Source organism: Panthera tigris, chromosome C1 (genome assembly GCF_018350195.1).
Source record: "Panthera tigris isolate Pti1 chromosome C1, P.tigris_Pti1_mat1.1, whole genome shotgun sequence".
In the NCBI taxonomy this organism is placed as follows: domain Eukaryota; kingdom Metazoa; phylum Chordata; class Mammalia; order Carnivora; family Felidae; genus Panthera; species Panthera tigris.
Genome location: NC_056667.1, coordinates 4889102 through 4904858, shown reverse-complemented (window position 1 = coordinate 4904858; position 15757 = coordinate 4889102). Strand labels below are relative to the sequence as shown.

General features: G+C 47.9%; 1 protein-coding gene and 1 non-coding gene across 7 annotated transcripts in view; both read right to left on the bottom strand.

Annotated features, from left to right (window-relative positions):
• CAMTA1 (calmodulin binding transcription activator 1) overlaps positions 1 to 15757 on the bottom strand; it is an 848343-nt gene that overhangs the window by 429220 nt on the left and 403366 nt on the right. The window lies entirely within an intron of this gene.
• Positions 5973 to 6079, bottom strand: LOC122241625. Its single transcript, XR_006221867.1, has one exon. It is a non-coding gene; the product is annotated as a U6 spliceosomal RNA (small nuclear RNA).

Here is a 15757-nt window from a genome sequence, read left to right as displayed (position 1 = left end):
TGCTGAAAAGTAGAAAAACAGCAAGAGAAAGCAAAAAGAGCCAGGGGGGTTGTGGCAGACTGCAATATCTTATCTCTTGTAGAAAGATTTTCTACACATCTTTTAATCCATCACCCAGCATTAGGAAATAAATAAGTTTAACGCAGACGCTAGATGACTATGTTAAGAACAGACCAATGGAAGAACTAGTCGCCCAGGCCAAACGCTCTTGATTCATTGCGCACATTTAGATCACTGCAAGATTCAGAGGAACATCTATAGCGCTTCTTCTCAAGCCAGCTAAGTACCTGATTCTTTCACATTTGGGCTTCGGCTGTCAGAAGGCTCAGCCCTGTCAGGTAAATTTGTCTATTTGGTCCACGACCACCGTACCTTAGGAAAATCGTTGGCTTCCCGCTCGCTAAACGCTGAGAGGGGATGGCCACTCTTGTGCCATTCCAAAAGAACAAACAGAAAAGAAGCGTGAATTGTCCTAAAAGAAGTCACGCACCAACCGAAGAGAGCAGAGGATGTTCACGCGCACCTCTGCAGCTACAGAGGGCACACACTTTGGTTTGGAAACGCCAAGGAGAGAAACAACTAAATTCCTCTGGCAGCATGTGCTGTGGCAAGCCGCTTCCAGAGTGAAGCAGCAGCAGGTGTGGGAGATTCAACCTTCAAGGAAGACTGAGGTTCCCCCCAAAAGAAAAGAATACGTCACTCGTTCCCCATGGCCATGCTACCCCCAGCTGAGACCTTAGCACAGGAAGGTCACAAATGAGTCTATGTGGCCAGCAGACCAGCACAGGCACATCTCACTCCTAGCCTTGGTGTGAGAGCTCCTTACACATACAAGGCAAAGGAGGTGGTTTCTTCCAATGCAAGTGGGCGTCTGTGTCTTTGCGACAGTGGTTCCTCGTGGCCTAGGGCAGGAGCCTGTATCCCAGTCTTTCCTTCCTCCTCCCCCAACAAGGGGCCATTTCACAGTCAGGCACAGAACACTGGCTAGTGACGTCTTACTACATTGTCTGGGGCAGGGGGTGGGAGTCACGCCAGGGTGACAGAGGCTAACTGTAGTTCCCACCCAGATGGGCTGTGTCATTCAGCAGCGAGCTGACTGAACAGCAATTCCATTGGAAATTATAGACTTTCAACAGCGACTCCCAACACTTCATTGTTTGCCGATCATGGTGCAATTGGTTTATGTCAGTGCTGGTTTCCTCCCTGAGTGTGGCCGACTAAAACAATTGGGAAATAGCTTCACAGGCTTGTCACAATGCTGTCACCTGACTGTTTGTCTCGCACTTACGAGTCCGCACTGAAAACCTTACAGTATTCATCCATTTCTAGATAGCAGGGAGGCTGGAATATGGGGCCACCTGGGCCTGCCTCTCTCCACTCCGGCCCTGCTCATCGTACCCAAACCATTGGAAGGGCCCCAAAGTCCAACTACTATGCTCAGGGCCAGTGCCTCGGGAATAAGCGAAGGAACACATCTGATCAAATAGATGGTTCTGCATTTGTCCCGCCCCCTCCACGCAGGAATGAAGACATCCACGGGAGCGTGCAAGGAACCCCATCTGCTGAGGAAGACACAACATTAATCCAGTCCAGCTTCTCGTGAGCCAAGACAGCTACACGCAGAGCTGCTCCACAGCCTCACTCTTTCTAAACATGATCGGCAAACCTCAGCAGAGCGTTCAGGCCAACTGTCCTCAGATCGTGACTGGTACGACCCAAAGAGAGTGAACGTCCCAGAATACTGTCACGTCCACAGTCAGAACCACAACTGTTCCCACCTTAGGAAACCCATCTTCCCCTGGTGACCTGCCCTTTGCATTCTGAGAACGTGAGAATGGCCCTGTCATCCGACACTTTGAGCTGGACATAATCCCGCAGGGAGCCCAAGTGGCCAACTTAAATGGCCTTAATAAATGGAGTCGTCATTTTAACTTGCAATAATGAGCAACCTAATGGTGTTTAATCCAGCACTCTGATTGTATTAGAACTTGCTTCTGCTCTGTGTGATGGGGGTAGGTCCCTCCCTCCATAGTTCTCGGGTCCTAAGAATGGCAAAGAGAAAAACAGACCGCAGAGGGGCCCCACAACGTGAAGAAAATGAGGCTGAGCTGCCAACCCAGAATATAATCAAGAACAAGTCGGAGCTGGTGGGAAGGGGTCAGGGAAGGAGGGATGGGTGGACTAGGCCCCACAAGAGGGGTCCAGCCAGGGGAGGGCTTTACTACATCTCACAGCAGCATAAAGGCAGCACCCCCCTGAGAAGAGCAGGGAAATGGAAATGGAGCTGAGGACACACAGCAGTGGCAACAGAGAGTCAGGTAAGAGGGACGGAAGTCCTTCCACTTAACGATCCCACCAAGTCCCAATCAGTGTCTGGTGTGGGAGGAGCAGGCCACGTGTGTGTCTGCACCTGTGTCTACACCTGTGTCTCTGTCTGTAGGTCTACACCTGTACCTGCGTCTATATCTGTCTGCATCTCTATCTACATCTGCAACCACACGTGTGTATCGATGCTAACATCGGCACCTACGTCGACATCCGTAGCTACACCTGTATCTGTGCCTTTATCCAGGCTGTCTGCATTCTCACCACAACATGATGAGGTAAGATCATCACTCCCAACAGATGAGAAAACCAAGGCCTTGTAGCCACAGAGTGTCTGAGCAGGATTCACTCGGACTCAGGGTGACTCCAGTATCTCCCCCAAGTCTACTGGTTTAGCATAGATTGTGGGTGGGGCCAGTCCTGGTTTGCTCCCCTGACTGGGTGATTTAACACCCTGAAAGCACGCCTCACCCAGGGGGTGGGGATTTGGTGGGTGAAGTCCTGGCCCCCTCACTCCACAACTGGGATATCTCTGAGGCAATCCCAGGCCTCCTTACCCCACACTCAGGATGACTCTGGGTTTTCTATATGATCTTCTAGAGCCTAAGTGCCAGTTGCCCAGATGGAGACCCGCTGGACAAGAGCCCTCTATTTGTTGTGGGATTTTTTTAATTTTTAAAAAATGTATTTATTTGTTTTGAGAGAGAGAATGACCAAGCAGGAGAGGGGCAGAGAGGGGGCAGAGAGAATCCCAAGCAGACTCATGCTGTCAGCATACAGCCTGACCTGGGGCTTGAACTCATGAACAGTGAGATCCTGACCTGATCTGAAACCAAGAGTCCAAAGCTTAACCAACTGAGCCACCCAGACGCACCCATGAGCCCTTTATTTGTATTCCTCCCCTTCCTCTCTCACCTTCATGCCCCCTCTGGCGCTTCCCAAGACTGCCTCTCAAATAAGCTGTACTGGAGTCTATCTATCTCAGGGTCCCCTGGGGGAACCTGACTGAAGCTGACCATCTAAGAGATCCTCAGGGAAACAATCTGAGACCTCCAAGGCAGCAGCCAGAGAAATATCAAGAAAAAACCGTGAGCATTAGGGATGCTTCTAGAGGGAGGCTTCTAGCCAAATAACCTTTTTATCTGAGATACGAATGGCTGGCAAAACCAGTAACACTCATGCAATATGGTGAAAAGATCATGGGATCAATGGAAAAGCTACTGAAAATTACAAAAGTAAACCAGCAAGTATAAAGTTAAGATACATAATCAATAGTTTGTGTGTGTGTGTGCAGACACAAATGAGACACAAGGAGACACACACACACACACAAATGAGACAGAAGGAATGATGGGTGACTTCTTCATATATATACTGTATGTCTTACATCATACAGTAAATGCTATCAAGAAAAAAGAAAACTAAATACTTAGGCATAAATTTAATAAGACATTCCCAAAACACAAGGAGAAAAACTATAAAAATCTAAAGGACAAAATAGGTTTCAGTAAATGCAAAAACATAACATGTTCTTGATTAGGAAAAGCAAAAATCATAAAAATGTCAGTCTTCCAAAAATTAATCTATAAACAAAATGTAATGACAACAAGAATCCCATTAGGGTTTTTTTTTTTCTGGATCTAGAGAATCTTATTACAAAATTTATGAGGAAGGAAAAAACACCAGTGATAGCCAGAAAAACTTTAATGAAGAGAACCAAAGTGTAGAGCCTAGCCCTATAGGTTATTAACACATTCTATAAAACCTCTATATTTAAAGAAGTATGGAATTGACATGTGAATACATAGAAAGACCAAGGGAACAGAAGAGAAAATCCAGAAATATTCCCACTTCCACATGCAAATTAATATACTTTATAATTTTTTTAATGTTTATTTATTATTGAGAGACAGAGAGACACAGAGCATGAGCAGGGGAGGGGCAGAGAGAGAGGGAGACACAGAATCCGAAGCAGGCTCCAGGCTCCAAGCTGTCAGCACAGAGCCCAACGTGGGGCTCGAACACAAAACCGCGAGATCATGACCTGAGTCGAAGTCGGACACTTAACCAACTGAGCCACCCAGGCACCCCGCAAATTAATATGCTCTAAAGGAGACATCACAAATCAGTGGAGGAAGGGGACTGACTTTTTAATAAGTGATACTGGCATATGGAAAAAGATAAAGTTGGATCTATTCCCCACACTGTAGAGCAGAATGAATTCCAAATGGACCTGAGATTTAAATGTTGTAAATAAAATCAGACACTACTATAGGAGAAAACATAGGTGAATTTCTCTATAACCTGAAAGTGGAGAAAACTTCCTAAGCATGATTAAAGACGCAGCAACAACAGGTGAAAGACAGGTACAACAGGGAACATAAACGTAAAACTGGCAGCATGTTCTCCAACGTGGCAGCACCATTTTGCTTTCTGACTAGAAATGAACGAGAGTTCCAACATCACATCCTTTCCAGCATTTGGCATTGTCTCATCTCTTGGATTATGGCCATCCTACTGGGTGTGTGGCAGCGTTTTAATTTGCGTCTCCCTAATGATTAATGATATTGAGCATCTTTTCATGTCCTCATTAGCCATTCATATAAGTTCTTTGGTGAAATGTCTATTTGAATCTTTTGCCCATTTTTAATTGAGTTGTGTTCTTCTTTTTGAGTTGTAAGAGCTATTTTGATAAAATCTGGATAGAAGTCTTTTATCAGATAATGGATTTGCAAATGTTTTCTCTTGGCCCATGGCTTTCCTTTTCTTTATGGGTTTCTTTTAAAGAGCAAAAGGTTTTAATTTTGGTAAAGTCCCAATTTATCAATTTTTTTCTTTTATGAATCATGCTTTGAGTATCATATCTAGGATTATTTTTCACCTAACCTGAAGTCACAGAAAAATTTTCTTGTGTTTTCTTCTGAGCTTCACAGTCTTAGCTTTCACATTTAAGTCTACGGTGCATTTTAAGTTAGCTTTTGTGTATGGTGTGAGGTAAGGGCCTAAGTTGATTTTTGGCACATGGATATCCAATTGTCCCAGCACTATTTTTGTTTGTTTGTTTGTTTGTTTTTGTTGTTGCTTAAAAAAAAGGCTATCCTTTTCCCCATTGAAGTATGCTTGCATGTTTGATTAAAATAAATTGACCATAAACATAAGACTTTATTTCTGGACTTCATATTTTTCTCTGTTTTCTGTCCTTATGCCAATACTATACTGTCTTGATTGCTACAGCTCTGTAGTAAATTCTGAAGTCAGGAACTATATGTCTTCCAACCTTGCCCTTATTTTCCAAAACTGTCTTGGCTATTCGAGGTCCTTTGTATTCCTATAAAAACTTCTAAGGTAAGTTTGACAATTTCTGCAATATCAACAACAAGAACAACAATAAAAATGCCTGCTGGGATTTTGATAGAGGTTGCAGTGAGTCTAAAAATATATTTGGAAAGAACTGCCATCTTAACAATATCAAGTCTTCTAATCACTTCCAATCACAGAACATGGAGTGCTTCTCCATTTATATAAATCTTTAATTTCTCTCAATAAGACTTCATAGTACAGGTTTCACACTTTATAAATTAAATTATCTAAGTCCTTTATCCTTTTTGATGCTACTGTAAATGGAACTGTTTAATGTTTTTGTTTGTTTAAATATGGAACGCTTCACGAATTTGTGTGTCATCCTTGCATAGGGGCCATGCTGATCTTCTCTGTATCATTCCAATTTTAGTATATGTGCTGCCAAAGTGAGCACTGGAATTGTTTACTTTAAATTTCATTTTTAGATTGCTCATTTACACATTTCCACTTACATATAGATACACAGTTGATTTTTGTACGCTGATCCTGTATTCTGTGACCTTGATAAATTCATGTATTAGTTCTAGTAAAATTTTTTTGCAGATTATTTAGGATCTTTTACATTTATAATCAAGTCACCTATGAATAGAGTTTTGCTTCCTCCTTTCCATTCTAGATGCCTTTTCTTTTTCTTCCCTTATTGCACTGGCTAGAACCTCCAGTACAATGTTGAATAGAAATGGCGAGAATAAACAACCCTGTGTTGCTCCTCATCTTAGGAGGAAAACAACCAGTTTCACCATGAAGTATGATGTGAGCTGTGTCAAAGATTTTAAATCATATAAAAAGGACACGGGGGGTGGGGGCAGGGGGTCTGGGTGGCTCAGTCAGTTAAGTGTCAGACTCTTGATCTCAGCTCAGGTCTTGATCTCACAGTTGTGAGTTCAAGCCCCCTGTTGGGCTCCACACTAGGTGTGAAGCCTACTTAAAAAAAAAAAAAAAAAGACTTGGGAATCAACTTGAAGAAGCTCCTACTGACCAAAAATGAGCCAATTCAAGCATCAATAAGAATAGCAACTGCTTTGAATTAAAAAACGTTAAATATGTTTAAATCCATGAGTTCATAATGAACCTAAAGCACACAAACAAAAAACTAATTGATCGTTGTTGGAGGAGGCTCCTGACCTAATACATTATTTTGAAAACTGAAGAAGTATAAGGAGGAAGAATCAGGCATTTATCTTACCTTTTCTGTATAAACTGTTCCTTTGAGTTAGCAAATTGCAAAAGAGAGGACTTTCTCTATAAAAGTATTCCCGCCAATAAATGAAGAAGTGAGAGAATTAAAACATCACCATTTTGCAACCCCTAATAATTAATGAATCATCAATTAATGACTGACATCACAAAAGAGAAACAACCAGATAGAATGTGTCCCTGATAGAAGAATACTTTGCTGTAGGGGAAAAAAATTTTTTTAAAAAGGAATTTAAAATTATTCAGACCTCCTGATCTACCACTTTATAAGGTCCACGGAGGACAGAAGAACATGGTAAAGGGAACCATGGGGATGCTGTCAGCAAAATCCAGACTGTGGGAAACCACAGGGAAGATAGATGACCTGGATTCTTCAATGAATTCAGTGAAAAAGAGAGTAAGAGAATGCTAGAGTAGGAATATATAGATTAAAAGAGACAAGAGATGTGTCAACCAGTCACAATCTGTAAAAAACAAACAAACAAAAATACAGCGTTTGTGAAACAACTGGAACAGTGATTGGATGTTTAACGATATCTAGAATTATTAATTTTTAAGTGATAATTGTAGTGCAGGAGTATGTTTTTAAAAAGAGACCTTATATTTTAAAGATATATACTAAAACATTTACTGATGAAATTGTATAGTGTCTACAACATGCTTCATGACAATGTGTGTGGTGGGAGGAGGAAACGTGAATGAAACAAGACTGGCCATGTGTTGACTACAGTTGAAAGTGGATGATAAGTATATAGGAGTTTATTACACTAGCCTGTCTATATTTGTAGATGTTTGAAATTTTCCATAATAGGAAGTTAAAGAAAAAAAAGATGATCACGGGATTTGAAGTGAGCTCTAGGTTACATCTTAAAGCTTGGCTCAACTCCTTATGAGCTGTGTGACCTTGAACAAATTACTTGATCCCTCTGTTGTAGCTGACATAATGTATGAGAGGTGCCCGGCCACCCACCACGTAATATGTGTTCTTCATGACTAATAACAAATGTGGCCCCTTTTTGTAGGGGCCTCTGCCAGGGACAATGATGGAGGGATTTAGGGTGTAATGAAATGGCACGTTGTAGGGTGCCGCTAGAAAATTCACCCAGGGGAGAGGCTGTCTGTCTGTAAGCACTGAGGCACACACACTCGTCCGCCACTTTAAGGCAAAATACATTTTTCAAATTAGGTACATTGAAGACAATCAGTAAATGAAGATCAGGGGGGGATATGTTCTTGAGAGGTTTCGTGTGTGGATATTAAAGAGGAATTTATGGAGACACAGGGGGCTGCAGCCAACGCTAGGTTAATCCTACAAAAGGAATGGTCTAGATACTCTTTCCAGTGCTTGAGTCTAACTTTAGAAATCAGTGTCTCCTAAACAGCTCAGGTCCATGGCCCTCCTCCTAGAACCCTCCCTTCCCCTATCACTAACAGATCACTTCCAGGACCTTGACAGCCACCTGAAATTCCATGCAGACAACTGAGAACCAGCCCGCTACCCCAGCATCCATGGGCTTCCTCAGGTCTCTCGTCAGCCCCTTTCTGGCCTGGCCTAGTGGCAGCTGACTTTGTGCTGTCAGCTCTGTTCTGGCTGACTGTCTACTGTCCCACTGAAGTCATACAATGTGTCCCTGTGGCTTTCCTTGGAGAAGAGAATGGATGATGTCCTCATTCCCAGTAAGACTCCATAAGCAGTGTCTGGATGGCTTCTAAAGAGTGAGCATCTCCAGAGAGTCCCTTTTTGCAGCTAGAACCCAAACCTGGGTAGGTTCCCCCTTTCTCCTCCCCTTCTATTCATTGCCCTTGGTCCCAACCCTCACACCAGGAGGCACAGAGAAGGGCCCAGGTGGAGGGAAATGCAATTCCTGCAGTTCCAATGGCCTCCAAACCTGACCCCAAATGTGAAACGGGCTCCTGTGGCAAGGCACAACGTGTAGTGTCCTAGAGCAGGAATGCTGTTCCTGAGGCCAGTGTGGAATCTCCGTTCCAGTGGGCAGTTAAGAAAAGAGAAACACCACTCTTCACTGCCGCTTACACACGCGTGCCCACAACTTTCCTTCTGATCTTTCCAACCCAGAATGACCTGATTGAAATGCACCATTAGAAGTGTGTGGCCTAGGGGCCCCTGGGTGGCTCAGTCAGTTGAGTATCCAACTTCGGCTCGGGTCATGATCCCACGGTTCATGGGTTCGAGCCCCACGTTGGGCTCTGTGCTGACAGCTCAGAGCCTGGAGCCTGTTTCGGATTCTGTGTCTCCCTCTCTCTCTGTCCCTTCCCCACTCGCGCTCTGTCTCCCTCTGTCTCAAAAATAAATAAACATTTTAAAAAATTATTTAAAAAAAAAAGTGCATGGCCTAGTTCAAAATGCCCATAATAAGCATGACAACAACTGCTATGACAAGAGCGGCCACCTCTCTGGCATTTTCGTATGTCAGATGCAGGCAAAGCCCTTCCCTCCCACTTCTCATTTTAATCCCACAACAACTGTAGTAGGCGAATACTGTTGTTGTCATCTTACAAATGAGAAGTACACAGAGAAGGGAATTAACTTTCCCAAGGTCACACAGCTGGTAAGGACAGAACCAGTGAACCAGCCCACTGTCCCCCCTTCCTGGCATTTTGCTACAAATCCCTGGCACATGCCCCAGTGTACCCTCTCTCCTTCTCTAGGAGCAACCCAGGGCACTTTCAGAGCCCACGTTTCCTCTCACAGCAGAACATTTCATATAAAGGGAGGATCATTTGAGCCTGATTTAAAATGTTCCTTTAGCCCTTCCTTTTGTTGCAAGGAGAGGAAAGGAATCTGGAAAAGGAATGTCTCCCCTGCTTATCTCCCTTGCACACAGACCCAGCGAGAGTGGTAATTGATGGCTGGAGCACAGCAAGGTTGATAGGATGCCAAACGGAACCCCAAGAAGCCACGGCGACAGCCCAAATCTCACGGACAGGAGCTGCTTTATTAACTTTCAATCTGGTGTTTTCTTCTGACTTGTTTATAGGGTCTGCACGATTTGGGGGACAAGGAGCAGGAAAGCTGGTGGGGAGCACTCCATGTCCTCCCCTCCTCCGTACCCCCCCCCCCAAGCCTGGCCACTGCAAGCCATTTATGGAATGATAGGGAAGAAAGGGCTGTCAGGCCCGGCCCAGGCTGCTATCTGCCAGATATGAAAACCAATTGCTTTTCATAATAAATTCCAGCTGGAGCCATAGAAATAATAGGGACCGGGAGAAGGTAACACCAATTTGCTTTATTTGATTAGCTCCTTCTTGGGCGGTCCAACCCCAGCTTCTTTTCATTAAAATAAGGGCAAATTGAAAAATCGTAAAAGAGGCTTTCTTATCAAGAAACAAACGATTGGGTAGATTCGTGTGCCCAGAAGCCCCCGTCCGCCACGGGGCGTCAGTGCCAGCACCTGCTGGTGCTATTCTACAGGAGCAGATCCCCAGGGCCTCTGTTTGAGGGTGCTTCTCCGGAATAAAGGTGGAAACAGCACCAGCACTGCCCAGCAGTGAGTACTGGGTGCCACCCGTCTCCCGCAGGCCCCCCTAAACCCGAGGACAGGCCAGGCCAGGGCAACCTCGGGGGATGGGCACCGGACTGTCATGTCCACAGACCAGGACGTCTCTGTGGGGGTCTGAAAGCAGGGTGAGGGACAGCTCAGGCTGCCAGAACTCGGAGGCAGAAGCCAATTCACTAAATGCAGCCTCCTAACCACAGGTTTGTTCATATCAGCTGAGGCTGGCGGTCACTGAGAAGATACAGCCCATATGACCAGGAATCACTACCCAGCAAGTCTGCAGGGACTCATTAATGGCTCCCTTCCTAGAGCTCCCAGGGCACTGGGCTTGAAATTCCATTATGACATTCAGTGATTTATTCAATTAATATTTATTGAGCAGCTATTACGGGCCAAGCATTGGTGCAAGGCACCGTAGGTGCTGTTGTGAACAGAAGCGTCCAAAGTGCTGCCTGTGTAAGGCCTGCTGTCCGGTCGGGGAGGTAGAAGGAGGCACTTGGGGGCTTCAGAAGACCACGCTCTGGTGGGCGGGACAGAAGGCAACATGCGAGCACGTCCTGTAACAGATGGCTGTGATGTGGGACGGGCCAGCCCGGAGACCTCTCTCCCAGACGTGGCATCTGAACAGAAGCGTAGGCGAAGGCCGGGGCTCAGCCAGGAAGGCTCCCAGGAAAGCGACAGCAGCAAGGTCAGTGGCCCGAGAAGCATACTGGCAGGCAGAGAGTAGGTGGGGGTGCAGGCAGGGGGTGAGGCCCAAGAGCCTGGCAGGCCTGGGTCGAGGGAGCATGGATTTTGCTCTAAGTGGGAATGAAAGACACAAATGAAGCACGTAGTAGGACGGCATCAATGGCAACGAAGAAGGGAGGAGCCTGGACGGTCACACAAGCATGGCACGAGGCATGAGACAACATAAAGTAACTCCATCAACGCAGCCACAGCAAACAGCGAAGAAACAGCACAGGGCCCACATAGGGAGGCTTCGTCTAGGTTGGGGCAGTTGGCGGGGAGGTGCCCCAAACCCAGCCCCCACCCCCTCTGAGAATTCTGAACTTCACCTTCGCAGGCACGGGAAGCGACGAAAGGGCTCTGAGCAGAGAAGCAGGGTGATCACTTGGCCTTGGTGTGCCAGGCTCACCCGGACCGCCTCTACCTTCTCCACCTGCCACAGCGGCATGTAAAGAGTGAACGCTCTGTAAATGCTCCATCAAACGAGTGAGTTAATCAAGGAACTCAGTGGCTAGAACAAAGGAAGTCTTCTCCTTTGTCTTGAAAACACACAGAAAGCACCACTTACATTTCAAGTGTTGGGTCAATGACGAAGCAGAAGATAAAGGGAAGACAGAACATACAGAGTCACCTTTCTTTGGGTTCAACACTGCTGGAAAGAAAGAGAACCTTCCATCCCTGCTACCCGGTGCAGCCCAGGTTGCGGGAGCCTGAGCCCAGTGAAGCAAAAAGACTATCGCTCAAATGCCACCGGCATCTGGGTCATGTTTGACCCCACTGACATCTCATTTGGCTAAAATCCGTGCCCCTAAATAGAGCCTGGCACTTCTACAGACCCTCACTTGTCACATTCCAACACCGATATTTTATTAATAATCCAATGTAAATCTGAGAGAAAATTAATGTGTCACCTCCTAGCAGGAAGGACTAAACATCTCAATGTGACGGTCTGTTAGAGTTGTCATTTATCATTAGCATGCAATTCAAGGCAAGCGTCCCACATTCTGGTGGGAGCGTTCGAGACAATGAATCTCTGGGAATTAGCTTCTGGTCCAATTATTCCTGTTTTTCCCCCCCACCTACCTAGGAGATAAATTCTGTCTCGGTGGGAGGAAAAAAAAAAGAAGAAAAGCAGGAGGAGGGAGTTTGCTCTTCTCCTTCCTGGGTGAAATCAATTTTTCTCAAGGAGACAAGGCAATATTCATTTTGTGAGAAGGGAATAAGGCTGTACGCTAAAGGCCAATAAATGGAGCCGTTCTGATGAAAACTTCCTCAAATCAAATGTAGGGGAACCTCTTAATGGGCTTTGTTCTTCTTTTCCATAATCCATAACTATTAAGAGAAAGATGGGCAGACAGAAGATCCGCCAAGGGGGAGCTGTGTAAACACCAGGCAGGGCCACCTTCCAGGGACATCCAAAGAGGTCACTGTAAACACTGGTCTCTCCTGCTCTCCACACGCTTCCTGGGGCTCCCTCCTGCCAGGGACTGCTGTCAGCTCTCAGGATCCACTGGCAGGCATGTCCTGGTCCTCAGGGAGCTTATAGTCTAGCAAGGGAATCCATCAATAAACAAACTAATAACAGACAAGTGTTCTACAGAAAAGAACCCAAGATAGAAATGCTGTGCATTAAAATAGAATTGTTTTGTCTAGTAACTTTTTTTTTTTAATCTTTGGTGGAAAACATAAAAATGCTCTCTAGAGTAAATCATGTTTCTGGCTCCAAAGCAAACAGAATGGCCGGGGTGAAGGTTGGTTTCTCCTGCCAGTGGGAGCCGGGCAGGAATAACCGGGGAGCCCAGGGCCAGCCCTGCCCAGGCTAACCGCACCGTCCAGCACGGGTGCGACCAGGGACCGGGGTCCCAGGTGCCCTGGCTCAGACACCACAAATGGAACTGAGGAGACCATCCCTACAGGTGCAGGTCAACTTTGGCCGGCAGGCGGGGGCCAAGGGAAACAGCACTGAGACCCAGAGGCCTTCAACGGGCCCTGCTCTGTCTGCGGGGCCAACCACCATGGGGGAGTTGTCTCCTCACAGTGCCGGCCCGAACACACCTTCTGCCAGCACCCTGTGTGTCACCCACTGTGACCCCTGGCAGGCTGAGCTGCCCCTGCTCCTGGAGCCTCCGTGAGGGTGGGGGTCCTGCTGGTCTGTTCGAGATACAGAAGCAGCTCCTTTCACCCACACAACCCTGTCGGGTAGCTGCCATTAGCTTCCCATTTTGCAGAGGAAGAGACCACATCTGAGAGGTGACAAAAGCCTCCAGGTCACAGAGCTGCCAGCTGGAGACCCTAGCCAGCCCCTGGTCTGTCAGATTCGGAGGGGAGCCACCACTGCCTCCCCGACCCATCTCATCACTCAGCAGTCACACCGCTGACCCTGACCGAAAACTGCACACTGCCCTTGCGTCAGCTGAATGCGTGATGACCGCCGGGGGCCCATGAGGCCTGAGACCCTCCCCACCCAGCCGGCTGGCCCCCTGTCTTCCTCTCTCCTGCCTGCCCTCCCTCTCCAGACCCAGCCCAGACAGCTTTTGCTACCTCCCGACTTCAAACCCACCCTCACAGGGTGGAGATGTGGCCTGCTCAGATCCCCCAGAGGACCTGAGCTGAGGCTGCCTGACCCGCCCAGAGGGGGCACTCTTGGAGGCTCTCACTCAAAAGCAGACTCCAGGGCACCCTGAGTTGGGAGCCCCTCCCTGCCACATGACCAAATCTGCCTCTTCATTTTGAGTGCAGGTGCCTAGGGACACAGGGCTGGCTCCTATTCGGCCTGCCACATGACAGGCACTAAAAGGCCCCTCCTGTCCTGTTGCTGAAGCCCCACCAGAAGTAGGCATGGAGTCAAGTCGTTCTGAGCCCAGAGAGGAAACTTCGAGAAGGAGAGACGCTGTCTGCCCACGGGACAGGCCTTCGTGGCCATAGCCCTGGGCTCTTAAAGAAGTCACGGGCACCAGCTCTCTGTGCCCAACTGACGTGGAGCCCAGGGGCTGCGGGTGCCTCCCGAGATCATCTCAGCTGCCCTTCACCTGGGCTGAGAAATGATGACTTTGTCCCCGGTCTCTGCAGCTCAGGCTCCCAGGCAGAGAAGCCTGGGTGATAACCTCCACCCAAGGCCAGGACCTGTGGCTGCCACCTCCATCCCGACACAAACGATGATTTTCTCCCACACAGAAGACCACAGACCCCAGTAAGCGCTGCTGGGATTAATAACAGAATCAGGGAAATGACCTTTGGTGCAGATGGAGGGGTGATGAGGCAGAGAGATTCAGGGGGATGTTCCAGATGGCAGGAGACAGGCAGTGAAGGCGCTTTTCCATGAGCAACGGCCAGCCCGGGGAGGGCTGCGGGGAAGCGGGGTGGGCCCAGAGGAGCTGTCAGTGGGGACACAGGGATGCTAAGCATCCCCGAGTGTCTGGGGCCAGAGCAGAACCTGCTAGGTTCCCTCAAAGATATCTTCCTCCCCGCCACCCCGCATCCCTGCCCCTAACCCTCTTTCCTGCTTCCCAGAAGCGCCCTTTAATTGGCCAGGGCTCCTCCGGGTGGTCTCCCAAGCTCTGCAACCAAAGCCCAAAAGTTCATGAATCATGAAACTGCTACCTCCAAACCAGAGTTCTGGGGGCACAAGAATACCAGGTGGTGCTTTCCGCAGGTTGGAGGGAGGGCACCCTCCTTCTGGGCACCCAGCTCCAGAATCTTCCATAGGCTCACACCTCGGGCGCCTTCCCGCCTGGCTGCACAGGTCCAGTCCCTGAAATTGAAGGCCCCCTGGGCATTATCTACTGGGGCCTCAGAGGGCCATTCTTTGGGCCCCGACCAGCTCAAAGGCCCCATGAGAAATACTTGGATGAAAGCAAGGCCAAATACCAGTGCCCCCATCTTTATCAGCACTTAGTGGTGGCCTGTTTTCTTCCTCTTACCTACCTCTATTTCCAATTGGTCTACAGTAAACACATACTGTTTTACAGTAAGACAGAAAAGGAAACTCTTGTCATTGAGAAGTTTAATTTGGGGGGAGGCTTAAGCTGTTCCCTGCCACCTTTGCATAGGCTCTGCACCTCTCTAGGTCCACACTCCTGCCCCTTCCCTCCTCTCCCCTTCTTCACCCACCCACTGGACCCTCCCCCCCCCCGCCCCCCGCGGCCCCTGCTCCTCACCCTGCCCCATCCTCTGGCACTTAAGGGTTTTGTGCTCCTAGTCTTGCCCTCTTGGGCCCTTGAGAATGGAGGCCATGTGTCACCAACCTCTGTGGACTTCCGTAAAACCCCACTCTGCGAGCATCGGGCTTCTGCAGGTGACCGAGACATAAACAGGGAGATGATGCTCTATCACTGATCACCACCCCCAACTCCCCCCGCCCTGCTCTCACCTCCTGCCTCTACATGCCCTCCCTTTTCTGCTCCAGACCTCAGAGCTGCCCACCCTGGGACAGAACCTCATCAGCCCCGCCTGCTCCAGGGTGGCCTTCCCCATGCACAGGGACACAAGTCCCATTAGTGCACTGTAAATTAGCCTGGCAACCAGAGCCTTCCACCAGCTGGGCTCAGCCTGCTTTGCTGCCCTTTTCCACACATAGCCTTATGCACCAGGGACTCAGCGCCAGTGGGTCATCTGTACAACGTGTATCTTTG